Source organism: Eptesicus fuscus, chromosome 1, assembly GCF_027574615.1.
Source record: "Eptesicus fuscus isolate TK198812 chromosome 1, DD_ASM_mEF_20220401, whole genome shotgun sequence".
Taxonomy (NCBI): domain Eukaryota; kingdom Metazoa; phylum Chordata; class Mammalia; order Chiroptera; family Vespertilionidae; genus Eptesicus; species Eptesicus fuscus.
The window spans coordinates 86,971,368-86,997,337 of NC_072473.1; the positions used below are offsets into that span (position 1 = coordinate 86,971,368).

General features: G+C 43.7%; 1 long non-coding RNA gene across 1 annotated transcript; it reads right to left on the reverse strand.

The window, feature by feature from the left end:
- Nucleotides 1–1,991: 1,991 nt before the first annotated feature.
- LOC129151050 (uncharacterized) lies at nucleotides 1,992–24,342 on the reverse strand. Its single transcript, XR_008557854.1, has 4 exons — nucleotides 24,279–24,342; nucleotides 24,102–24,184; nucleotides 7,622–7,779; nucleotides 1,992–4,416 (listed from the first exon to the last, which is right to left on the reverse strand). It is a non-coding gene; the product is annotated as an uncharacterized LOC129151050 (long non-coding RNA).
- Between the last annotated feature and the right edge of the window lie 1,628 nt (nucleotides 24,343–25,970).

Here is a 25,970-nt window from a genome sequence, read left to right on the forward strand (position 1 = left end):
GGGTCTTCAGGATTCCGACCCAGGCCTGCCCCCAAGCATCCCTGACGCACCTCCCCGAAGGGAGAGGACCCTCTGGTAAACCTGGGAGCGGAACCGCGCTGAGCGGACAGACGACCGGCCATACATGGGCAGACTTGGGCGTTCTTGGCCACCTTCCATCAAGAGCCCCTGAGCAGCTCTTGGGCGCGGAGAAGGAACGGCCCTGGCTGGCCCTCACCCCTGACTCTCCTGGTCTCCGCTGAAGCAAGACCAAGTGTGAAGATGCTGCCTCCAGCTCAAAGCAGTTGGGTTGGCAGAAAGGAACACGCCCGCCCCTCCTCCCACCCCCCACCCCACCCCCATTGTCCACCTGCCCACCACAGAGGCAGCCGGTCTGCCAAAGCCAGGGAGGAGGAGCGTTTCCATCTAGACCCCGAGGGTCCGGAGAGCCCGCTCTGGGGAAGAACTCCTGGGGTGGCTCTTCTGTGGCCCCTGGCGAGCTCTTCCCTGCTGGGGGTCAGCTGGTATCTGGGAGCTGGTCTCCAGGCTCAGCTCCTGGCTGAGCTCACACCCTTTGCTTTCCCGTCTCCAGGAAGGGTGCCGAAACGGGCTCCCTTGCTCCCGGTCCCGTCTTTTCTTAGCAGTGAGTTCCCCCGACCTTTCGCCGAGCAGACTTAGGCCTGGTGCTGGCGGAGCCCTGGAGGCCAGTGTCCTGAGCCGAGCCTTGGCAGGTCCTGACCTACGTGTTCGAATTGGCCTTCACTCCCAGGGGTTCTTAGTGTCCCCTTCTGGCCAGGGCCAATGGCTGCATCCCCACATCAAGGACCCGCCGGGCGGAACATAACATGGACCCGCTGCCCTGATCTGTGTGTGTGGTTCTGGGGGCTGGGGCGGGGGAGGGGGGGGCGGGAGCTGGGAGGGGGGGTTGCACGGCCAGGTATGTGTGTGTTGGCGCGCCCCTGAGGGGCACGGAGCGCCTAGGCACTGGGCCTTCTGGAGGAGAAGTGAATCGATCACCTGAATCCGGAGAATGCGGTCCCTCTCCACCTAGGGATCCTAGCCCGCTGTGACCTTATCCGAGGGTACGCGCCCAGTGCCCAGTGGGCGTGGGCACTCTCTGTCCCAGGGAACAGGAAGGGCCCGTGTGGGACGCTGAGTGTCCTGGGACGCAGGCTGTCTTTTCGGCGCGAGCCCAAGGATGCCACACACACCTCTTCACTCTAAGCTGCCCCGCACCTGCTGGACTCGGCCTGGTCTGGGACCAGCACCCCCGCGTGCGCGTGTTCCCTCGGGAGTGCGCGCACAAGTGCCAGGGGGAAATGCTCCAAGGGGGCCAGGTAGAGGCTGACCCTCACGCAATTGCCGCCTCCTGCCCTTTCCCCGTCTCCCTGGTGTTCTGTCCCAGGCCTCCCGAGAACGCTCTCCGTTGGGAGCGCACGGGTGGACCTGGCTCCCGCAGTCAGCGCCAGCCTCCAGGTAGGAGCTGGAGCTGCTGAGCTGAGAACATGGCTGCCTCGAGGCCACACCCCTCAGCCCAGGGGAGCCGGAGCGCCCAGCTGGGCGTGCGCTGCTGCTTCCAGGGCGCCTGTGTAGTCTCCTCGGCCACTGTGCAGGTGTGCTGGCCACCCAGACCTTCTTCACAATGCTCTGTGGTCCCCAGTCCCCCTGCTGGCCATCCCCAGGAGATCCCCAGGGCCAGGAGCCCCGTGCAGCTGGCCCTGCTAAAAAAGGATCTGGCTGGGTGGCACTGTGGCTCCACAGATCCCTCTGTCTCTGGGATCCTGGCCTCTCCCTCTGCCCTTTGTGGATCAATAAAGGCCCAGGGAGGCATCAACAATATTCTAAGAATACTTAGCCCAGGTGCCTCTCCTGAGTTGTTGTGTTAGAAATCAGGCAAGCCCCCCAAGTCAGGGCTTCTGGTAGAATATAAAACACACTCGGGAGCCAGGCAGCAAGGCAACCATCTTTACTTCTTTGTAGAAGCGTGCGCACACATGGTCTGGAAGGGCACGTGCACCTAGCAGGTAGTCTGCTCGGGTTTATAATCCCTGATGCGCCTGACCTGTCCCTTGCTCTTGATTGGAGCTCAGGTGCACAGTCTTTCCTGATAGGCTAATTCAAAGGGAGGGGTTGGCAGCCCCCAGGGGAGCTGCAAGCCCTGTGGCCAACTTGGCAGCTTTCTAAACTGTTCTTTGACAGAAAAGATGACTTGTTTATTCTCACAATTCCTGAAAGTGTCACACGTCCTGCGTGGTTCAGGGTTCAGGTTCTGGAGGAGGTCGCGCACAGATGAAAGAGACAAGAAATAATAATTTGGAAATTGAGGGCCAGGCAGAAGCCCAAGGTAGGACTTTGCTTTGCTCTGGCCTTGCCATCCATTTTACTCAGGTTTGGGGTACACCCATAGCTCTTAGGCAAGCAATTCCAGTAATAGCTCAGTGATAGCCTATCAGCACGGATTTACATAAGATTAAAAGGTGGATGTTGCTTTAGCTACCTTTGTCTCAACTAGACAGTGGGTGTATGGCTCTGAACTTTTCCAGAGATCAAGGTCTCCAGCCTTCCAGGTTCCTTGTCCACACCTCTCTGCTAGTGAAGACAATAGGCGGTTTCCCACAAATTCCCCCCTTTTCTTTATTTAAACTCTTTTCTTCAAACTCGGCTGACATCCATTGACTTTCCTGCTCTGCAGTGTCTAGGAGAAGACTAATTAGCTGTTTGGTCCATGCGGTTTCAATTAACGCTTGGATAAGACATGGGATGTTGTGACATCCCATCACTGTAGCTCCTAATCAAAGGGGTGAAGTGGACACCATTGCTCTTGTGCATCAGAGAAAGGAACCTTGATCCCAGGTTCCAGCTCACTTGTCCCTAAAGCTGCCAGTGCCTTAGGGTCAGTGACAGTCTATGTGCTTTGTTGTCAGGATGAATGTGCAGCACTGGCCCTAACATTACACATCTTCCTCCTTCTTCTGCCTGTTCTCCCAGGGCACCCTGCTGCTGGCACCTAGGTGTTCACTATCCCTTTAACTGTGTCTCGAGTGTAGTTAATGAGCCTTTGCTGGTTCTAGAAAATATAACTAATCCACCACATCCTTGTTCACAGTGGCCACCAACACAGGACAGACTCAAACCCTGCAGCAATCTGATTTCTAGCCTTCAACTCCTTGGCACTCCTCCTAGAATCCCAATGGGATCTGTATGTATATGGGGGTCAAAGGAGCCCCCCTGGACTCTCTCCTCTTCCTAGTCCGTCTGTCCATTGAAAAAGGTTTACAATATGTCAATGTGAAAGGAATAGCCAATTGTATCAGAGCGCAAGGTCCACTCCAGTTGCTGGTCAAGGCCACAAGTCAGGGTCCCCCATGATACCACCAGACATCAGCACGGGATACACACAGTGCAGCATGATGGGCTTCTGAGGATACTCGACCATTTACGCATCGGATACATTTCTCATAAATTCCGAGCACTGTTCCCCCCCCTTGAGAGGGAGGAGGTATAGTTTATATCGGAGGACAGGCCGGATCGTTTTGGGGCAGTCCTAGCTCTTTACCCCTGTTCGATGGGAACAACAGGGTGAGAGTCTTACAGGAAGCGTTTCCCCAGGCAGTTTCCTCCTGGTACAAGGCAAGCACACATTCCATCCTGTTACTGTCTGAGGTCCATCCGAATGGGAATGGGACCACTTGGGCCTCTAGCCTTCCTGCCACGAAAGTGTAACAGTTGCTTTTATTCAGGGCGTGTACAGAGTATTGAATCCATTCCACCCAGGCATTCGTTCCCTTATATCCTACTTTTATTTTCATGGTGGTGGCAGTAGCCTAGGGGATCTTGTCCTGTGACATCTATTCCTAAATCGAGTCCTAGCCAATCTTTTGACCTAAAGGCTGAAATATCCAAGTCATTCAAGTTATCTATAACCAATAACTTAACTGGGTAAGCATGATCCAGATTGTACACATTTCTCCAGCCCACATTGTAAGCCCCTGCAATTTGCCAGATTCCTTAAGCAAATAGAGCCCAGTACATGATGGTTATTAAGACAGCTCACAGATTTTAGCATCACTTTCAAGGAGACATGCCCTGGTATGGCTGTTCAAGTTGAGGTGTGTCTTCCCTTAACCCGTGTGTGATGGGTCCAACCTCGCTCTGCAGTCCGAACAGCAGTCTCTGTGGTAAGTAAGACAGGTAAGGTCTTTCCCAGGAGAGTTCCAACTTGCTTCCCTTCCAAATCTTGATTAGAACAAACGTAGTCTTCCAGTCGATGGCGATAAACAGGAAACTCAAGAGGGCCTTGGGTCAGGAGGGAGGCCGTCTAACCCGAGAGAGATGAAAGTAGAAGAGATACCCAGTACACAGTTCTTAAGAAATTGGTCCCATTGTAGGAAGATCTTGAGGCATTCCAGGGCCTATTGGAATCACCTACAGCCAACTCTAGGTAAAAAAAAAACAAAACTTTTCTTGAAATTCAAATCCTAGGAAGGTTGTCAAACTTGATTTTACCAAAAGATTATATATTAAAGTATATTAGACAGGAACATAGGCCAGCAAACTTCAGTTCCTATGATTAAAAGATGATCTTTTTTTAAAATATATTTTATTGATTTTTTACAGAGAGGAAGGGAGAGGGACAGAGAGTTAGAAACAACAATGAGAGAGAAACATTGATCAGCTGCCTCCTGCAACACCTCCTACTGGGGATGTGCCCGCAACCAAGGTACATGCCCTTGACCAGAATCGAACCTGGGACCCTTCAGTCCGAAGGCCGACGCTCTATCCACTGAGCCAAACCGGTCAGGGCAAAAGATGATTTTTTTTATTAAATACCTGATTAATATAACATAATTATTTTACTAGAAAAGAACTGACCAAAATAAGGCTTATTTTCTAACTTCATTTGTCCTTGGGTGTGGACAGCAAGTGACACTAATTGGATTTCTCCCATCAGTCTTCCTGAGTACTTTGGCATAAGCTATTTACCCTCTGTTTAGGGAGGCAAAATGTAAATCACTGACTTTTAAGTGTCCTTGGTTTAGGGAAGACAGAGCTTTCTACATGGTTGCAAACTGCTCTTTTTTCAGTTTCCCTGCTCTGTCCTGGCTTACTGGCCTGTATCATTTAATCAATTTCCTTTTAACATTTCTTTTTTATAAACTTCTTATAATTTCCACGGACATTCTTACAACTTTCAAAAACATTTTTACAATTTTGAGAAATAACCACCTTTTTTTTTCCTTCAAAATACATAACCATGCCTCAGTCCTTCCATTAAGCATCTCCATTCCAATATTCTTTCTTTCTGTCACACCATCAGCAATTTGTACAGACGTTTTCTATTTTTTAATGTATTAAAATTCTTCATTCTTAGAAACCTTAATTTTTCAATCATTTACCAAAAAGTAAACAGCTAGCGTTTTTTAGATTAACATTTATCAACACACTTTTTGTAATTATTCTAAAAGACATTAATTAAATTTAAACCAGTTTTAATATTAAAAATTTTGTTCAGACCAATTAATCCTCTTTTTTTAAAATCAGGCCAATAAAACATTATATCCTAGGTGAAATTTTACCACACATATATTTCATTTTAAAATACCTAGATATTTAATCATTTTTATTTTAATTCAGCAAATCCCGAAGTTTTAAGTTACCAGAGACTTTGGAAAATTATGTATAAACTGCTACACTCTTCCTTAGAGATACATCACCTAAGGTTAGTGCTGCCGCTTCTGTTTCTGGCCCTGCCGGCCAGCCCTTCCCTAGGCTACTTTTTTGAGATGTCAGGCCAACTATTGGTGACAAAATGTAATTTATAATATTTATTGTCCCAACAGGTCCTCAGGGTCTGGCCCAGAGTACTTTCTCATTTATTCTTTTAGTCTTGGTAAATTTGGAAGGCCCTTCTTTGCCTTGTTGAATATTAAAGGCTTTATTTAGGCTCTGAGACCCAGGAACTGCTTCGCTAATTCCTTTAATGATTACTTCCCTAAGGTCTCTCATGTGCCCTCTATGGTCCATGTTGTTAAGTTCCCACTGAGGCTTCCGGGTTGGGAAATTTTACATATGCTGGAAGTGCCCTAGGGCCAGTCGGGTACTCTCGCTCCCAGACCACCATAGTTGATCTTCAAATCATTGCTCTCTCTTCTCCCAAGAATAGGATTTCCAAAATTGACATTAATTTGGTCCACGTATATACTGTGGGCCTAGAAATTGATCTAATTGGCCAGCTACACCATGTGGGTCTTCCAGTAGAGGCTTTAACTCTTCTTTTTTTTTAACTGCTCCAACATCTTTTGCAGCCTAGAAAAGCTGGTTTCTGGTGTTGTGGTGGCCAAAGGGCCTGTTGGAGCCTGAAGGGGAGGCTGGGATTGTAAATCAGCCATCTTGGATGTTTCCTCAGATTGTCTCCTGGTGGCATAGGGAGGGGTGAGGAAATTCAAGGGATTCCATTTGTCGGCCCTTTTTCTCTTTTAGATTTTTACTGAAAAGCTTTATATCTTAACAACTTTGAGATTTTTAAAGCCAATTATTACCTAAAGCATTTTCTTGACTAATTTTTTAACAGGGATTTGAATTATGCTGTTAGCTATGATTGCCCTTTCTGTTCAAAGAAAGGACATGCTAATCTGCCTGGGAGTCCTATGCCTCCAGGACCACCCTTGTAATGCAGTCCATCCTCATTCAAGAACCGCTCATTCTCTTGCTGCATGGCCCAAGGTCAGCCTCAGCTAGCCTGTGCGGATTTGTGACATCACAAGCAGGCACAGGCCACCCACTTCCCTTCTCGTGCCACCCGCTTCTGTTCCGGTCCCTTTCCAGTCCCATTCCAGTCCCATTCTGGTCCCGTTCTGGTTAATACCAATGCTGACAACTGGATGTTAAATGGACATGATGCTGGGCGGGGTTTTGCAAATTTCTCCACCCTGCCCAGTTCACCAAGTACTTGCCTCCCTTTCTGCTGCTTGGAAACCTTGGGCTTTTTTTTCCCCCTCCCACTTTGCCTCAGGTGGGGAAGATAATGTTTTGTTAACCACAAGCAGTCTTGGAACTGGCTGGCCTTTGCTTTAAACTCCCCTGGATTGCAACCTTTACAAATTTTACACTTTTAAATTAATCTTAGAATCTTCAAATTTTAACCCGGCACAGAAATTCATAAATCAGGAAGAACAAATTAAAGTCCCTACTTTACACACATAAAGACAGAAATAAACAAAAAAACAGACATAACATCAACACACACTCTCATACAGGCGCGCACAACACTAAACATTTACACCAAGAGCAATGTCTCTGTCCTGGGTTAGGGAACTTGCTTTCCCAGAACCTCAGCATTTTCCCAATGGGCTATTTCAGGGGAATGTATTCCCTAGGCCTATAATTTCTGTTTCCCATCCTTGGCAGGTCCCTTGTAACTATGTACTCAACCCCCCATATTGGAGGTTTCTTGTACTCCCCGAGATCTGCTTCTTCCCTCCCTGGCCACTTCCCTTGCAGGAGAATGAAACTACAGATCAGAACTCCTCACTTGCTTTATGTCCAAGACACATCCCAGTCACATATGCCCAACCTCCGAGGACACCCAATCACCAAAGTAGTACTCAGTCCATTTCCTACCTTGGCTCATGCATGAGGTTACCTGATTGCTGCGGGTCTTGCTTGGGCCCTTCCTGCATTGCTGGCTGACTCTTTATCCCAATCTTGTAGTTGGCCCAGAGGTAATGGCTGTCCCTCCTCATCGAGGCCGCAACAACTTGGCAGCAGAGTGCACCACCTCAGGAGAGGAGTCCATTTTCCCTGTGGTGACAGACGATATCTCGGACGAGCCCCCAAATTGTTAGAAATAAGGCAGGCCCCCCAAGTCAGGGGTTCTGTTAGAATACAAAACACACTCGGGAGCCAGGCAGCAAGGCAAACATCTTTACTTCTATGTAGAAGGGTGCGCACACATGGTCTGGAAGCACATGCACACCGAGCAGGCAGTATGCTCGGATTTATAATTCCTAATGCACGTGACCTGTCCCTTGCTCTTGATTGGAGCTCAGGCACACAGTCTTTCACGATTGGCCAATTCAAAGGGAGGGGTTGGCCTTTGCTGTTTCAAGATGGCAGCCCCCAGGGGAGCTGCAAGCCATGTACTCAACATGGTGACTGCCAAGTCACAGTCCAAAATGGCAGCTGTCTAAACTGCTCTTTGACAGGAAAGATGACTTGTTTATTCTCACACTGTGGACCCAATTTTTAAATCATAATAAAAATTTCCTCTCAACTATTTTACTTCTGCAATATTCATGGAAGTTTAAGAAATGAATGAGAGAGAGAAAATGGCAACTGAATAGGCAGACCTGTTGGGCACCTCTTCCCAGAGCCAGGCTAGAAATACAACTAACTTGGAGAACATTCACCTGGAATTTCCAATTGTGGTCCAGCTGAGGAGGTGACTTATAACAAGGAAGAACAGAAGGTACCTGGAGACTGATAGGAAGGGTGAGATCTAGAGAGGGGGGTGGCCTGGAGCACACACTCCTGCCTGCAGCAGCAGCGACCAACCAGAAGCGCCCCCGGATTTGCAGTGGCATGACTCACAGGACCCCTATCATCCAAGCAGCTATGAAAGGTAGTAAGACTGCTGGTGGCAGCAGAGTCTAGGCCCCGCAAATCAGAGCCAGTGCAGGAGAGAGCTGCCGTTTCCATTGCCTTTTTATAAAAATCACTAATCCCAGAGCACAGGAGTATTCATTTACAACTACATACCGGAGGCATTGGCACAAGGAAAGAGGTGTGGACTTGAGGTGCCTGAGGACAGGTGGGGGTGGGAAGCAGGGCAGGAGTCCTGCATTGGGTTGTTCATATACTTCCAAACAAAAGGGCCATTTTCCCTGGGAGGAGCTACCTGGGGGAAAAAAACCCGCCCTACGTGATACAGCCTGCCACACTCTGCAATTTAAGCTTCACTGAGGAAACAAAGGCAGAGGCCAACCTTACTAGTCTGAACAATCTCGAGGAGCCCTCAGTGGCCTGAGTGGAGGAGGGGCCATCCGCCTCACTATTCTAGGAACCAGACTGATAAAAAACTCCAGCGTCCCAGCTGATCCCATTGATCTCTTTACAAGGACCTCTGTCCGACCAAGGGCAGAGTAATATTTAGGGCAACTCGCAGAGGAGTAGCTGTGGAACAGAAAAAATACCCACCATATCCCTTGAGTTAATGTAAAAACATTCAAACCTGTAAAGAATTTCTGTGAGTTTATTTGAGCCAAACTGTCGACAATATCTGGGAAGCAAAACCTCAGTGGGTTGAGATAATGCTCCAGAGAGGCGTGAGAAAGCAAAGGGCCGGGGGGAAGAGAACCTCTGGGATTGAATAAAAAGTAAAATGATAGACACATACTTAGGTGGGTGCAGGATGTGTTAACAGTCAACAATTAACATAACAAAAATAATGAAGGAATTTGTAGTATCTGTCCTGTTGCCCAGGCACATTAGGTTGTGCCCCAAGGGGTCCGGAAAAAAAGGGAGGTTACAAGTTACCTAGACATTCCAAGGATATGTTATCCTAGATGCAAAAAGAGGGATAGGCTCAGTTAAGGTAAGGTTGACCTTGTCAATTAAAGTTTAATTTCAGACCATCCTTTGAGGTTACTTAGCTCTTTGAATTTGCAAGACCGCCATGTAGGCCTTCCCTGAGCTTGTCAGGTTAGCATGTGGGCCCTTTTGTCCACACCTGAAAGCAAAACAATACTAAACCCACCTAGAGCCCTGTCAGAAACAGACTCTTGAGTGATTAAGATTGACAGTTGGCAGAGACAGACACAAGCTGTGCACCAGTGGATCGCTTGGAGCGTCAAACAGGGTGCTAAAAGTCAAAAGACTGCCTGACAGTGTTTAGCACCTAAATACCTAACAGGAACCCAGAATTGGCAGACAGAACAGAAGAGTGGGGTCCTAAGTCGGCTCCCATGGGGCTGAAGTGAAGGACACTTCTTCATTTTTTTTATTTTTATTTTATTTTTAAATTTTTTTATTGAGGTATTATATGTGTACATATCTTACCATTACCCCCCCCCCCACCCCACACCCATACATGCCCTCACCCCCCGAGGTTTGCGTCCATTGTTTATGCTTATATGCATGCATACAAGTCGTTCGTTTGATTTCATAACTCCACCTCTCCCTAACTTTCCCCTGTAATTTGAAAGTCTGTTTGATGCTTTACTGTCTCTGTATCTATCTTTTGTTCATCACTTTATAATGTTCTTTACTATCCCTAAATGAGTGAGATCATGTGGTATTTTTCTTTCACTGACTGGCTTATTTCACTTAGCATAATGTTCTCCAATTCTATCCAGGTTGCTGCATATGATGAGAATTCCTTCTTTTTTATGGCAGCATAGTATTCCATTGTGTAGATGTACCACAGTTTTCTGATCCAGTCATCTGCTGATGGGCACCTAGGCTGTTTCCAAATCTTAGCTATTGTAAATTGTGCTGCTATGAACATAGGGGTGCATATATCCTTTCTGATTGGTGTTTCTAGTTTCTTCGGATATATTCCCAGGAGTGGGATTACTGGATCAAATGGGAGTTCCATTTTCAGTCTTTTGAGGAAACTCCATACTGTTCTCCACAGTGGCTGCACCAGTGTGCATTCCCACCAGCAGTGCACGAGGGTTCCTTTTTCTCCGCATCCTCGCCAACACTTGTCGTTTGTTGATTTGTTGATGATAGCCATTCTGACAGGTGTGAGATGGTACCTCATTGTTGTTTGATTTGCATCTCTCGGATAATAAGTGACTTTGAACATGTTTTCATGTGTCTCTTGGCCTTCCTTCTGTCTTCTTTTGAAAATATTCTGTTTAGGTCTGTTGCCCATTTTTTTATTGGATCATTTATCTTCCTTTTATTAAGTTGCATAAGCTGCCTATAGATGTTGGAGATAAAACCTTTATCAGTGATAGCATTTGCAAATATGTTCTCCCATGCAGTGGGCTTTCTTGTTGTTTTGTTGATTGTTTCTTTTGCTGTAAAAAAGCTTTTTATTTTGATGTAGTCCCATTTGTTAATTTTCTCTTTAGCTTCCATTGCCCTAGGGGCAGTGTCAGTGAAGAAGTTCTTTTGGCATATGTGTGAGATTTTGTTGCCTGTGGATTCCTCTAGTATTTTTATGGTTTCCCGTCTTATGTTTAAGTCCTGTATCCATTTTGAGTTTATTTTTGTGTATGGTGTAAGTTGGTGATCTAGTTTCACTTTTTTGCATGTATCTGTCCAGTTTTCCCAACACCATTTATTGAAGAGACTGTCTTGACTCCATTGTATGTTCATACCTCCTTTGTCAAATATTAATTGAGCATAGTGGTTTGGGTCGATATCTGGGTTCTCTATTCTGTTCCATTGATCAATATGTCTGTTCTTGTGCCAGTACCAGGCTGTTTTGAGAACAGTGGCTTTGTAATACAGCTTGAAATCTGGTACTGAGATCCCACCTACTTTATTCTTCTTTCTCAGGATTGCTGTGGCTATTCGGGGTCTTTTTTTATTCCAGATGAATTTTTGGAGAGTTCTTTCTAGGTCTGTGAAATATGCTGTTTTTATTTTGATGGGGAGTGCATTGAATCTGTAGGTTGCTTTGGGTAGTATGGACATTTTAATGATGTTGATTCTACCAATCCATGAACATGGTATGTTCTTCCATCTGTTTACGTCTTCCTCTATCTCTTTTTTCAGTGTCCTGTAGTTTTCTGCGTATAGGTCTTTTACCTCATTAGTTAAGTTTATTCCTAGGTATCTTAATTTTTTTGGTGCGATGGTAAATGGGATTGCTTTTTTAGTCTCTCTTTCTGTAAGTTCATTATTGGTGTATAGAAAAGCCATAGATTTCTTGGCGTTAATTTTGTATCCCGCTACATTGCCGAATTCATTTATTAAGTCTATTAGTTTTTTGATGGAATCTTTTGGGTTTTTTATGTACAATATCATGTCATCTGCAAATAAGGACAGCTTCACTTCTTCTTTTCCAATTTGGATGCCTCTTATTTCTTCTTCTTGCCTAATTGCGATAGCTAATACTTCCCGTACTATGTCAAACAGGAGTGGTGAGAGTGGGCATCCCTGTCTTGTTCCTGTTCTTAGGGGAAATGGTTTTAGTTTTTGCCCATTGAGTATGATGTTTGCTGTGGGTTTATCATATATAGCTTTTATTATGTTGAGGTATGATCCCTCTATTCCCACCTTGTTGAGAGTTTTTATCAAGAAAGGGTGTTGGATTTTTGTCAAATGCTTTTTCTGCATCTATTGATATGACTATGTGATTTTTATCTCTCAGTTTGTTTATGTGATGTATCACGTTTATTGATTTGCGGATATTGTACCATCCTTGCATTCCTGGGATAAATCCTACTTGGTCATGGTGTATGATCTTTCTGATGTACTGCTGGAGCCGATTTGCTAGAATTTTGTTGAGGATTTTGGCATCTATGTTCATGAGGGATATTGGCCTGTAATTCTCTTTCATTGAGTTGTCTTTATCTGGTTTTGGTATTAGGGTGATGCTGGCTTCATAGAAGGAGCCTGGAAGTGTTCCTTCCTCTTGAATTTTTTGGAATAGTCTGAGGAGGATAGGTTTTAGTTCTTCCTTGAAAGTTTGGTAAAACTCTCCTGTGAAGCCGTCTGGCCCCGGGCTTTTGTTTGCCGGAAGCTTTTGGATGACTGCTTCAATTTCTTCCATTGTTACTGGCATGTTGAGCTGTTTAGATTCTTCCTGATTGAGTTTTGGAAGGTTGTATTTTTCTAGGAATATGTCGATTTCCTCTAGGTTGTCCAGTTTGTTGGAATAGAGTTGTTCGTAGTATTTTGTAACAATCCTTTGTATTTCGTTGGGGTCTGTTGTTATTTCACCTCTTTCATTTCTGATTATGTTTATTTGGGTCCTCTCTCTTTGCTTCTTGGTGAGCCTGGCTAGAGGTTCATCAATCTTGTTTATCCTTTCAAAGAACCAGCTCTTGGTTTTGTTGATCTTTTGTATTGTTTCTTCGGTCTCTATGTCGTTTATCTCCGCTCTGATCTTTATTATTTCTTTCCTTCTGCTTACACTGGGCTTATCTTGTTGCTCTCTCTCTAACTCTTTGAGTTGTTGGGTTAGGTAATTTATTACCATTGTTTCTTGTTTTTTGCAGTAGGCTTGTAGAGCTATGAACTTCCCTCTCAGGACTGCTTTCGCTGTGTCCCATAGATTTTGGATTGTTGTGTTTTCATTGTCGTTTGTTGCCATGATGTTTTTTATTTCTTCCTTGATGTCTTTGGTAACCCAGTCATGGTTTAATAGCATGCTGTTTAGTCTCCAAGTGTTTGATTTCTTTGGGTTGTTTTTATTGTAGTTGATTTCCAGTTTTATGCCACTGTGATCTGAGAAGATGCTTGATATGATTTCTATCTTCTTGAATTTGGAGAGACTTTGCCTATGTCCTAACATATGGTCTATCTTTGAAAATGACCCATGTGCACTTGAGAAGAATGTATATTCTGTGGCTTTGGGGTGAAATGTTCTGAAGATGTCGGTTAATTCCATCTGTTCTAGTGAGTCATTTAGGATTGATGTTTCTTTGCTGATTTTTTGTTTAGAGGATTTGTCCAATGGTGATAGTGGGGTATTGAAGTCTCCTACTATGATTGTATTGCTGTCAATCTCTCCTTTGATATCTTCCAGGAGTTTTTTATGTATCTTGGTGCTCCTGTATTGGGTGCATATATGTTTACCAGAGTTATTTCTTCTTGTCGGATTTCTCCCTTTAGTATTATGAAGTGGCCTGCATTATCTCTAGTTATGTCATTCACTTTGAGATCTAATTTGTCAGATATAAGTATTGCTACCCCAGCTTTTTTTTCATTTCCATTCGCCTGGAAAACCTTTTTTCAGCCCTTTACTCTCAGTCTGTATGCGTCCTTTTTTTTGAGGTGGGTTTCCTGTAGACAGCAGATATATGGGTTTTGTTTTCTTATCCAATCTGTTACCCTGTGTCTTTTGATTGGGGCATTCAATCCATTTACATTTAAAGTTATTATTGATAGGTACTTATTTGACGCCATTTTTATTCTATACCCCTGTGTTCCTTCTTTGCTTCCTATTTCTTTCTTTTTTTTTTTTACAGCAGACCCTTTAGCATTTCTTTCATTGCTGGTTTGGTGGTGATAAACTCCCTTAGTCCTTTTTTGTCTGTGAAGCTCCTGATTTCACCTTCAATTTTGATTGATAGCCTTGCTGGGTACAGTATTCTTGGATTTAGACCCTTCCTTTGCATGACTTTGTATATTTCATTCCATTCCCTTCTGGCCTGATGAGTTTCTGTTGAGAAATCAGTTGCTGATGGGGGTCCCTTTGTATGTAACTTTCTGTCTCTCTCTGGCCGCTTTTAAGATTCTTACTTTGTCATTGGTGTTTGCCAACTTAATTATAATGTGCCTTGGTGTCGGTCTTTTGGGGTTCATTTTGCTTGGAACTCTGTGAGCTTCTTGGATTTGTGTGGGTTTTTTCTTCCCTATATCAGGGAAGTTTTCTGTTATTATTTCTTCAAACAGGTTTTCTATTCCTTGCTCAGTTTCCCTTCCTTCTGGCACCCCTATTATCCTGATGTTGTTTTGTTTTGTGTTGTACCGAAGTTCCCTTAGGCTCTCCTCAATCTTTCTAATTTTTGTTTCTAGAAGCTGTTGTACTTGGGTATTTTTTTCCATCTTGTCTTCTAGCTCACTTATGCGGTCCTCTGCTTCTTCTAGTCTACTCTTGATGCTTTCTATTGAGTTCTTTACAGCAGCGATGTCATTTTTCATTTCTTCTTGGTTCTTCTTCATTTCTTCTTGGTTCTTACTCATATTGTCGAATTTGTCTTCCATCCTTTTCAGCCACTTTATGACCATTTCTCTGAATTCTTTCTCTGATAGGTTGTTTGCCTCTAAATCGTTTACTTCCTTTTCTGGTGATGCCTGCTTTTCTTTCATGTGGGGGCTATTTCTTTGTCTCCTCATGGTCTCTCTTCTCCGGATGTCTGGTTATATAGATCTCTCTCTCCGGCGTTGATTTAAAGTTACAAAATACAACACAACCAGGCACAACAGACAAAGCACTGAACAGAATTGTATTCACGATATTAATAACCTCCAATAAAGGTAACCACCAGAGAAAGACAAATTAGGGAATAGGAGAGGAAGAGGGAGAGTAAAAAGAAAGAACAACAACAAAAAGAAAAAAAAAGTGTGAATCTGAACTTGGGAAAAGAGCAGAAAGAAAGAAAAAAAAAAGGAAGAAAAGAAAAGAAAACAAAAGTAAGAGAGACAATGATAATAAGAGAGAAAAGGGGAACAAACTATATATATATGGGGAGTAAACTCCACTAGAACAACCACTATTCCCAGCAAATTCCAGCAACACGAGCCTGGAGATTAATACAAACTGCAACACCAGCTAATATCAAGTGAGGCAAGGGAAAACAAAAGTAAAAAACAAACAAAAACAAAGCAAACAAAAGAACCAACCAAACCAACAAAAAAGAATAATCAAAACAACCTCATAAAAACATAAAAATTCAATCTAATCAACATTCAAGCAAACAACAACAAAAGGCCAGAGAGAAAAATAATTTTTTTAAGGTAGCGTAGAGAGAGGTTTGTATGGATTTGGAGCAGGGGGTTGGGAATTAGATATATAAGTAGGGTGAAGTTTTAGCAGAGAGTAAACTGAAAAAGTAGGGAAAATCTAAAGCCAGAAAGGGTTAAGATAAACAGGAGAACAAAAGGGGAAAGGTTAGGAGGAGAGTGATGGCATAATGTTAGCTTTGAGATAGGGTAAAACGATTGTAAGGGAAAGATGCAAATCGAATGTAGGACACTAATCCCAAAATAAAAGAAAGAGAAAATCAAATGACATTAAAAAAAAAGTAAAATAATAGTAATAATAATGCGATTGAAAGTAAAAATGTAATAATTAAAAAGGTGAAAATAGAGTGAGGAAAATGAAAAAAATTTAGTTTCTTAAGTAAAAGATGCAAAAAATGAAAATAAAAAAATGAGAATAAAAAATTAAAAAAATTGAAAAAAGAATTTAAAATTAAAAAATAGGAAGACTAAAATGTGCAGTAGCGGCTGTCATTCACTTCCTCTATTATTCTGTTTGGTACGCCTGTTTCCCAGTCTGGGCGGTATTTCAGTTCAGCTTCATTCCACGGCTCCTCAGTGTTGGAAGCCAGTCCTGCTTTTTAAGCCAGCCGTGTCTTAATTTCTCGTATTTATTTTTGATTACACCAGAGACAATTAGCGTTTCAGCCCCTGGGTGGCAGTGTTTCTGAATTGACTTCCGGGCCTCTCTAGCTTTTTTTTTTTTTTTCCCCTCTATGGCACTCACTACAGGTTTGTGGAGGTGTGCGCCTCAGAGCTGCCTCTCCGATGGTCACACCCAGCTCTGCTCCCCAGGTTCCGAAAAAACAACTTCCCCCTGCAGTCTTTCAGGGCCTTTCCACCTGGGTTTTTCTATGTATTGGGCTTAGCAATCAGAGTCGGAAAGAGCCCAAGTGTGCAGACAGTGGGTCTGTGTGCCAGACTGAGGATCCTGCACTCCTTTGAAAATTCTTAGTCTGACCCTCCTCGTCAGATCAAAATGAGTTGCTTTCAAGAGGTCACTTCTGTTAGCAGCTCAGAAGACCCCCCTCCACATTCACGGATCATGGCAGTTCCAACTGCCGCCGATTTTTCTAGGCACAGACCTCCCGGTTCCTGCTGGTCCTGCGGCTCGCTCGCTTCCCTCACCCAGCGCTTCCCTCACCCACCACGGGGATTAGAAACCACACCTTATTTCAGGCGAAATCTGACCTTTCCGTGGTGCAGTGAAGAGTTCCTTTGAATCCGAATGTTTGCGCCGATAGGGGACCGGTGTTCTGGTGCTCGCAGCCGTTCAGTGTTTGCAGTTGTCGCGGAAAGTCAGGTTTCCAATAAAATCCTCCTTTCCTTGCAAGATGGCGAGGCGCCTGGTGAGCCCGCAGCTCCGGGAGGGGACCCAGCCCCTGTGGGTGCTGCACGGTCAGGGGAACACTGCCCAGCACTCCCCCGCCTTCTCCTGGAGTTTAGCTGTCCCTTGGCTTGCCCACATACACTCCCTCTGCGAGCCTCTGCTTCTCCTACTCTCCGCCCCAGGACCAGACTCCAAACCCAACTCTATTCCGTCGCCATTTTTTCGCACTCTCCCATTTTTTTTATTTTTAGCACCTCTTAATTCCTCTCTTCTCTTTCTTCCCATTTTTCTTCTCCTTTCTGCTTTTTAATTTTTCTCTTTCCTTTCTTTTTCTCTTTTTTAGAAGTAATCTTCCTTACCTATCTCTTTATTGATTTATTATTCTAGTCTCTGTTGTTTTGTTCATATATCTAATTTCCTCTTCCCTGCTCCTACTCAATCTCCCTTTCTCTATTTTTTTTACCACTCGATTAAAATTTTTTTTCTCTTCTCTTTCTCTTTTCTTCTCCTAATATCTTAACTTGTTCCACCTCCTAAATTTAGGACTATCTTCTCTATCCTCTGCTTTCCTTTTCAATTCTTTTCTTTCTTATTTCTTTTCTCCCTGCTTTATTTTAAACCATAGCCTTACCTATTCCTCTAATTCTTTAACATTTTTTCTTTTAAAAAATATATTTTTATTGATTTCAGAGAGGAAGGGAGAGGAAAAGAGAGATCAAAACATTAATGATGAGAGAGAATCATTGATTGGCTGCCTCCTGCATGCCCCCTACTGGGGATGGAGCCCACGACCCAGGCATGTTCCCCTGACTGGAATTGAACCCAGGACCCTTCAGTTTGCAGGACAACGCTCTATCCACTGAGCAAAACCAGCTGGGAGGGGGGGTGAAGGAGGCAGCTGATCAATGTTTCTCTCATCAATGTTTCTCTCTCTCACCTCCTCACTAAAAAAATCAGTAAAAAATTTTTTAAAAAAATACAAAATGTTATGAGAGTGAAGATCAGAGGTGCTAAGCCAAAGAGAATATCTAAATTGGGGTAGAGGGTACCAAATATGCCACCCAAAAATATGCCTTTTTGGATTAGAGATTATTTCCTTTTGTAAAGGAAATTTCCATTTGTAAAAAGTGTCACTCTCCCTTACCAGGAAGAGGAGGACTCTTACAATTTTATTTTGTTCCCAACTTTATTGAGATGTAATTGACATAAATATACACCTTAAAACTTAATAAGTTTGAGTTATACAACATGATTTATGTATATCAGTGCGTGCCTCCCAAAATGTATACACACTAACAACTAATAGCTCAATTTTTTTTAATATATATTTTATTGATTTTTTACAGAGAGGAAGAGAGAGGGATAGAGAGTTAGAAACATCGATGACAGAGAAACATCGATCAGCTGCCTCTTGCACACCCCCTACTGGGGATGTGCCCACAACCAAGGTACATGCCCTTGACCGGAATCGAACCCGGGACCCTTGAGTCCGCAGGCCCACGCTCTATCCACTGAGCCAAACCGGTCCCGGCTAATAGCTCAATTTTTAAAATGAGGTTCGTGAGGCGGCAGTTGGTTGAGCAGTTTCTGCCCCAATCCCAATTCTTCGCCAGGACTGCCAGGCATCTGAGGGAGGCTGGGGGGAAAGGGGGCGGCTGATCCATCCAGCTGAGATGATCCCGTGGCCCCGACCGTGCGAGGAAGGGCTTGGAGAGACCCAGGGACCGTGAGGGGCCACTTCCAGCGCATTGTGAGATCCCTTGGTTCTGGTCACCTGAGGTGGCGGTGGCGGATGGCATCTGTGGGGATGCTTGGAGGGGACCTTGGCACCCACGCATGTCTGTGGGGCTCAGAATGCGGCCTTGTGGGGTGATGCCTTGGGGTTTTAACAAGTTACCCAACTGCTTGCTACTGCCATACAAAATGAGACTCGCCCTGGCTGGTTTGGCTCAATGGATAGAGCGTCGGCCTGTGGACTGAGGGGTCCCGGGTTCGATTCCTGCTGGGGGCACATGCCTGGGTTGTGCGTTCAGTCCCCAGTAGGGGGCGTGCGGGAGGCAGCCAATCAATGGTTCTCTCTCATCATTGGTGTTTCTATCTCTCCCTCTCCCTTCCTCTCTGAAATCAATTAAAATATTAAAACAAACAAACAAAAAACAAAATGAGACTCAATCTCATTCCTGCTGAATGTGATAGTACAGAGAGGGGTGCAGAGGTGTCATTGGGACCCACCTTCCCCTTGCCTGAGTTCCTGGGAGACGGCGCTTTTCAACTCTTTCGTCCATGAATGCACCTACTCGGGCTCTCGAGGAGTATTTGTTGAGTTAATAAGTTCACAGAGTAGGACGATGACCACCAGTTCTGTAACGTGAACTCATTTCACTCCTTAACAAGCGATGGAACTGCCTGGTAAAGCTGTCTCCGAAGAAAATTGGACAGTGGAACCATTGGGATTTTTAACCGAAACCTGTTTCTATTGCTGGTGGACCTACCCTAACATGTCACCAGTTCTCTGAGGCTGTGTGTTCCAGTCCTAATGTATCTCTAGGGTGGGGCCTGGAAACCTTCCCTCCCACTCCCAGAAAAAGTGTGAGAAATACTGCCGGTGCCAGACTTCGAATCCAAATGTGTTATAAAGCATCACAAAGGTTGATGGAAGGGAGGGGCAGGAAGGAATCAAATACACACGGTGAGGTTAAATTTTAAATATACAGCAGACATTTGACAAAGATTTCCCTCCCCAACATCCAGTGGGGCTAGCGTTGTAGGACTAATGGCTCAGTGGGAAAAATACAGAGTCTACACCTGCATCATCTATACCAGTGATGGCGAACCTATGACAAGCGTGTCAGCACTGACACACATAGCCATTTCTGATGACACATTTGCGAAATAATGTTTTTTCCTCAAAGTGAAACACTACCCAAGTTATGCTCAGATTTTTGGTGAAGTTTGACACACCAAGCTCAAAAGGTTGCCCATCACTAATCTACACCAATAAAAGAGAAAGATGCAAATTGACCATACCTTCATGACACCCATCAGCCAATCAAAAGTGAGTATGCAAATTAACCCAACAAAGATGGCGGGTTAATTTGCATACACAGCCACTGAGTGGCCAGGGGCAGGGTGCTTGCAATGTCGCCATGGCAACGATTTAGGCATTCCATACCACCCCAGCCACTCTGGGCCTCTGGGCAGCATGGGAAGGTGGAAAGGCGGCTCCAGGCCAGAGCGAAGGCAGAAAGGCGGCTCTGGCTGGAGGGAAGGCAGTGCTGGCAGCCAGGGGAAGGAAGGCCCATTTTTGCATGAATCTTCATGCATCAGGCCTCTAGTCCAGTATGACTGCCATTTACCTACCACCTAGGGCTTTTACGTGCTCACAAGGAGGCCAGTTCATGGAAGAAGGGCTGTAACTGCAAAGTACACACGGATTTCCAAGATCTTAGTATGAACAAAAAACTGTAAACTACTCCTGATGATATTTCATATTGTTTTGGATGTGTGGCATTAAAGAAGACATTACAAAAATTAATTTCACCTGTTTCTTTTTACATTTTAAGTGTGGCTACTAGAAAATGTTCAATTGTATATGTGACCGTCATTTCTATTGTACTGCACTATTTGGAGATAGACCTGTATTTGATTTTCAATTCTTCTACTTATTTCTTACTCTCTTGTCATCAAGGTAGCTTTGCTTAAGGACCCAATAGCCGACCTGTCCTTAAAAGTTTGAAAATCTGAGATCCAGAGAAATCAATAAAATGTTAAGGCTGTGGTCTTAAAGCTTGCTCATAACGATGGCACTGATGATGTGCTTTTGAATTCAAGAATGGGAACTTCTTGAGATAAGGGCTGTCCTCTGCCTGGCATCTCAGTAGTAAAGAAGAGATGGAGCCCAGCTGGCGTGGCTCAGTGGTTGAGCATCAACCTATGAACCAGGAGGTCACAGTTCGAATCCTGAGAGGGGCACATGCCCAGGTTTCAGGCTCAATCCCCAGTAGGGGGCTGTGCAGGAGGCAGCCAATCAATGATTCTCTCTCATCATTGATGTTTTCATCTCTTTCTCCCTCTCCCTTCCTCTCTGAAATAAAAAATATATATATTTAAAAAAAGAAAATGAAATCTATTTTAATAAACACTTCCTTTATAATTACTCCAAGTATGTGTATACATTTTTGGGATACCCTATATTGTGAAAGGATTGCCATAATAAGGTTAGTTAACACATCCATCACATCATAGTTACTTTTTTCAAGTATATAACACAGTATCATTAACTATAGTCACCATGCTGTATATTACATCCCTAGCATGAATTCATTTTACAACTGGCAGTTTGCACCCTTAGATCACCTTCACCCATTTTACTATCCTTCTTCTGGAAACCACCAACCTACTGTTTCCACATACAGTGAGATCATCTAGTATTTGTCTGACTTATTTCACTTAGCATAATGCCCTCAGGTTCATCCATGTTGTTGCAAGTGGTAGGATTTTCTTTTCTATGACTAAATGATAGTCCACTGTATATATACATACCACATTTTCATTATCCATTCCTCCATAGATGGTCACCTAGGTTATTTTCATGTCTTGGCTATTGTGAACCATATCTTGGATACTGTGAACTTAACTAAACCACCCTTGTTTACCATACATTTGCTGGTCACTGTCATTTTTTGTTTAGCTCAAAATGGTTTATAAACCCAAGTTCTAACCACCCTTTTGGGTTATTCATCACAGGGTGCTCCAACATGTGCTTGTGCAATATGCATGTTAATAAATTTCTGATTGTTTATTTTATTAATCTGTCTTTAGCCAGTCTAATTTACAGGGCTCCAGGTTTAGAACCTAAAATGGGTGGAAGAAAAGGGTTTTTTCCTCCCTTACAAGGACCATTCATCTGGTGCATCCTGTCCCAGTCCACCTTCCTCAGGCCTCTATATAGGTTCAAACAAACCTGAATACTGGGGGTGAACACAACTAGGGTTTGACTATATAAAGGTAATACTTCCATCTTCTTTGCTCTTTGTTGGATACTTCATCTTGAGTTATTTTAGAATGGTATACTTGCTTCCAAATGACATGATTTCTGTTTCTAAAACTGATGTATCTTCCTAGCCAGAATTCTTTCTAGAGTGTGGGATAAAAATTATTTTAATTGTTAGTAAATATTCATTCTCAGAGTAGATTTGGCCTTTGGAAATTGTAAAAAGTCACTTAGATTCAAGTCTGAAGAAAGAGCCAGTGAGCAGTATGAAATACTATATAAGAATTACTTTATCCATTCATATCAGAGTCCCTGGAAAATGGGCCACTGTGGCTGATTAAAATCTGCTCTAGGTTCTTTAAATTTCAAAACCTCCCCGAAAGTTGTTATGCTCATGATCAATCAATGACATGGTTTCCTAGTTAATGATTTGTTTATAATCACAGGTGGCAAGTTGGTGAGGCCATAAGGGATCTATGATGCTGACTACCCTCTCTCCGCTGGTCCCCTCTTCTCTCCCTCCCCCAACTGCTGATTCACAGAACAGTCATAAGCAGCTGGCACACAGCCAATGTCTGCTGATTGTTGACATGCTTACCATGTCAATAGGAGAGAGTGTGATAACAATATGGTTCATAAGCCAGTACAACTATTGGATAAGAGTACCTTTGACACACTCATCAAACTTGCATAATGTTCTAAATCACCTACATGTATATTACTATTAAAATCACAAAAGAATAATACATCATAGGTGGTAATAAGCTATGCATCTTTGAATATTATTCTGAGCCTCCATTTGATCTAGACCAAAATAATAATATAAAAAGTTTTGTAGCCGAAACCGGTTTGGCTCAGTGGATAGAGCGTCGGCCTGCGGACTCAAGGGTCCCGGGTTCGATTCCAGTCAAGGCATGTACCTTGGTTGCGGGCACATCCCCAGTAGGGGGTGTGCAAGAGGCAGCCGATCAATGTTTCTCTCTCATCGATGTTTCTGGCTCTCTATCCCTCTCTCTTCCTCTCTGTAAAAAATCAATAAAATATATTTAAAAAAAATAAAAATAAAAATAAATAAATAAATAAATAAATAAATAAAAGTTTAAAAAAAAAAAAAAAAAAAAAGAAATGACAAGTGAGGTCATGCTGTCTCCTTCCCAGCGGAGGTTTCAATGAGGAATAAATAAAACCACTTAACTAGAAGGCCCTATAGCAAAGTACCTTTGACAAGGGAAGTTTCACATGATCCTGTAAAGATTCCAATGTGGGATGATAGAAGGTCCTCTCCTCAGTCACCAGGGGGACAAACCAGACCTCCTTGAATGCTTTCCTAGCTCTAGGGTTTGTGAAAATATCAGGCTAGTCTGACAGCTTCAAAAGGCCTCAGGCTACTGAAATAACCCTGTCTGTCTTCCTTTGCTCAATCTTGGGCACTAAGAACATTGCAATGTAATACTTGTTGAAGCCTAATATACACATGATTTCTACCAAGCCTCCCTGGCACCAGTATAAAGTGGATGCAAACATTGCAGAAAGTCATGCTTGTCATCAAACAGTGTCAAATTACAGGGGGAAGGTTAGGGAGAGGTGAGGGAGATAAGAGATCAATCAAAGGACTTGTATGCATGCATATAAGCATAACCAATGGACGCAAAACTCTGGGGGGTGAGGGCATATATGGGAGTGGGGTGGTGGGGGGCAGTGGTAAGATATGTACACATATAATACCTTAATAAAAAAATTGAAAAAAAAAGAAAGTCATGCTTGTAAAACTAAAGGGGTACATCACAGAGTACAACTGAGAGATGGAATCCATACCTCTTAGATGTGTGAAGTCAGTTCTAGCAAAACAATGGCCTCTCTGGGCTTTGAGTTTGAACTGAGTTCAGTGGTGTTGGAATTTACACAATGGGCTAATATTTCCGAGGGCACAAGCAAAACTGTCATGATCATCATAATGAACAATTATAGCAATGGAGTATGCACAGACAGTGCCGAACCAGATCTTGACAGAGGAGGTTCAGTGAGAGACCTACCTTGAAAAAGGAGTCTGCTGTTCAGAGAGGGGAAGCACAGAATCAAAGTCCAACTGAGAGTTACATACTTAACAGAAGGGTGAGATCAGGATCTGATATTCACCTGTGCTTGAATTCTGGGTTACCCCATGGCAGCACCGCAGGAGCTCTGGATCACGCTGTCCAGTTTTCTAATAAAACTGGGACCTGAAAAGGAAATAAAGTATTGTGACTATTTTTGCCACAAATATAAATCAATATCTCTAAGTAAAGATCATCATTTAAAAAACAAAATAATCACCAGTATTTTCCTAGGTCTGTAAAATAAACCTTTCCAGCCACTGCACATGCTTAGGAGAAATAAGCCTAGGTCTAAAGATGGTCTGGACTTGATCCTGCAGACCCATTGTGATGTAATCAACTGTGACCATGTAGTGACATCACACAGTACATTGCTGGGGTTCTGGCTTGTGGCCAATATACTACTCAGCCTTTCTACTTACTTTAGCTACTACTATCCATGAGGTTAATGAAATAAAGAACCTGTTAGCCCTATATCCAGGGATACAGAAATGTTCTCAGAACTCATTGATTCCAGAGATAGATGAGTGTGCTGGCACTGGGTGCCAAGTGGCTGTTGGGTTTTGTACACCACTGGTGCTCAAGTAGCTATGAACAGCTTACCAAACTAGACAGGGACACTTAACATGCTAGGCAAGGACTAATTTCTACACATATTCCAACAAGATCCATTTTACAGAGGCACACACTTAGTACATGTGGCTAGAGCCTCAATTTATTCAAAGTGGCAAAAGTCTTATACCCTAAGTATATAAACCATCAGGGTAATTGTGGCCTTAAACCTGACTGATTCCATACCGCCAAAATACAATGGCACCTCTTACATCTAACAAAACCCATGGGCCAATGACTATTTCCCAGTGACTCAAAGATATAACAGAGTAACAACATCAGTAAGTGTGGAGAGCACCTGGGTATGCACATTGGGCATTTCTTAATTATTGTCAGCTGAATCCAGTGGTGGCGGCAGAGCCTCATCCTGGAGACACATTTTGCCAAAAGGCAAGGGTGTGGTCAGCTTGACCTTCAGCCCAGGGTGCCTGGAAGTGGGTTTTATTATCTAAATCCAGCCAAGTACCAGAAATGAATAGACTCGGGCCCACCCAGAAGTGATGATTTACAAAGAAGCCCAAGAATGTGCGTAATCTCCTTGTCTTGACCTTTGGTAAAACTTCCTGGTATTTTGGGTATAAAATAAACACACCATATTGGCTCTGGCTCCCTGTCTCTCTATCAGAGGACAGTGGTCCCACCCGGTCCCAGCTTTCCCTACTGTATCTGTGTCTGTCTCCTTTCATTTTCTCAATCCCCCATCGCCCGTACTCAGGAACAGGATCGCCTTCTATCCATGCTGGACGAGGAAAAGGGATCCCCCTCTACAAGTAAAGAGCACAGGATATTCCCTCTCATTACAACTTCCCCAGATCTCCACAGGGCTCTCCCTTCCCCTGGCTTGCTGGAGGCAAAACCAACAAGTAGTTAGCATAATAAATTCAAGAGGTCTGTCAGAAGGCTGATGGACCTTGGGCTTTAGCAAGGGCTAAAAGCCGTGCACCGATTGTTCTGTTGAGACAATGGTTGCTCAAAGCAATCTCCTAACCTGATAATCTTTTAGTGTTTACCAAACCTTACCTTTGATATGTCTGTTTGCTTTGCTGAAGGGCAAATGTGTATTCTAGTAAATAAAAAGCCGTGGGTCCAGAGATTCGGGGATCCACTCCACTAGAGGGTAAGGCCTCTGCCTGGTTTCCTCCCATGCTTCCTAAATTTATATTTCTTATCTAGTATATCCATTTGTGCATGGCCCCTTCTCCAGATTCTGAATCCTTGCTGCAAAAGGTTGCAGCACTTGCTTCCTTTTGGTCTTTATTTCACCTTCTCAGTGAGACCTTTACTACACAACACACCTGAA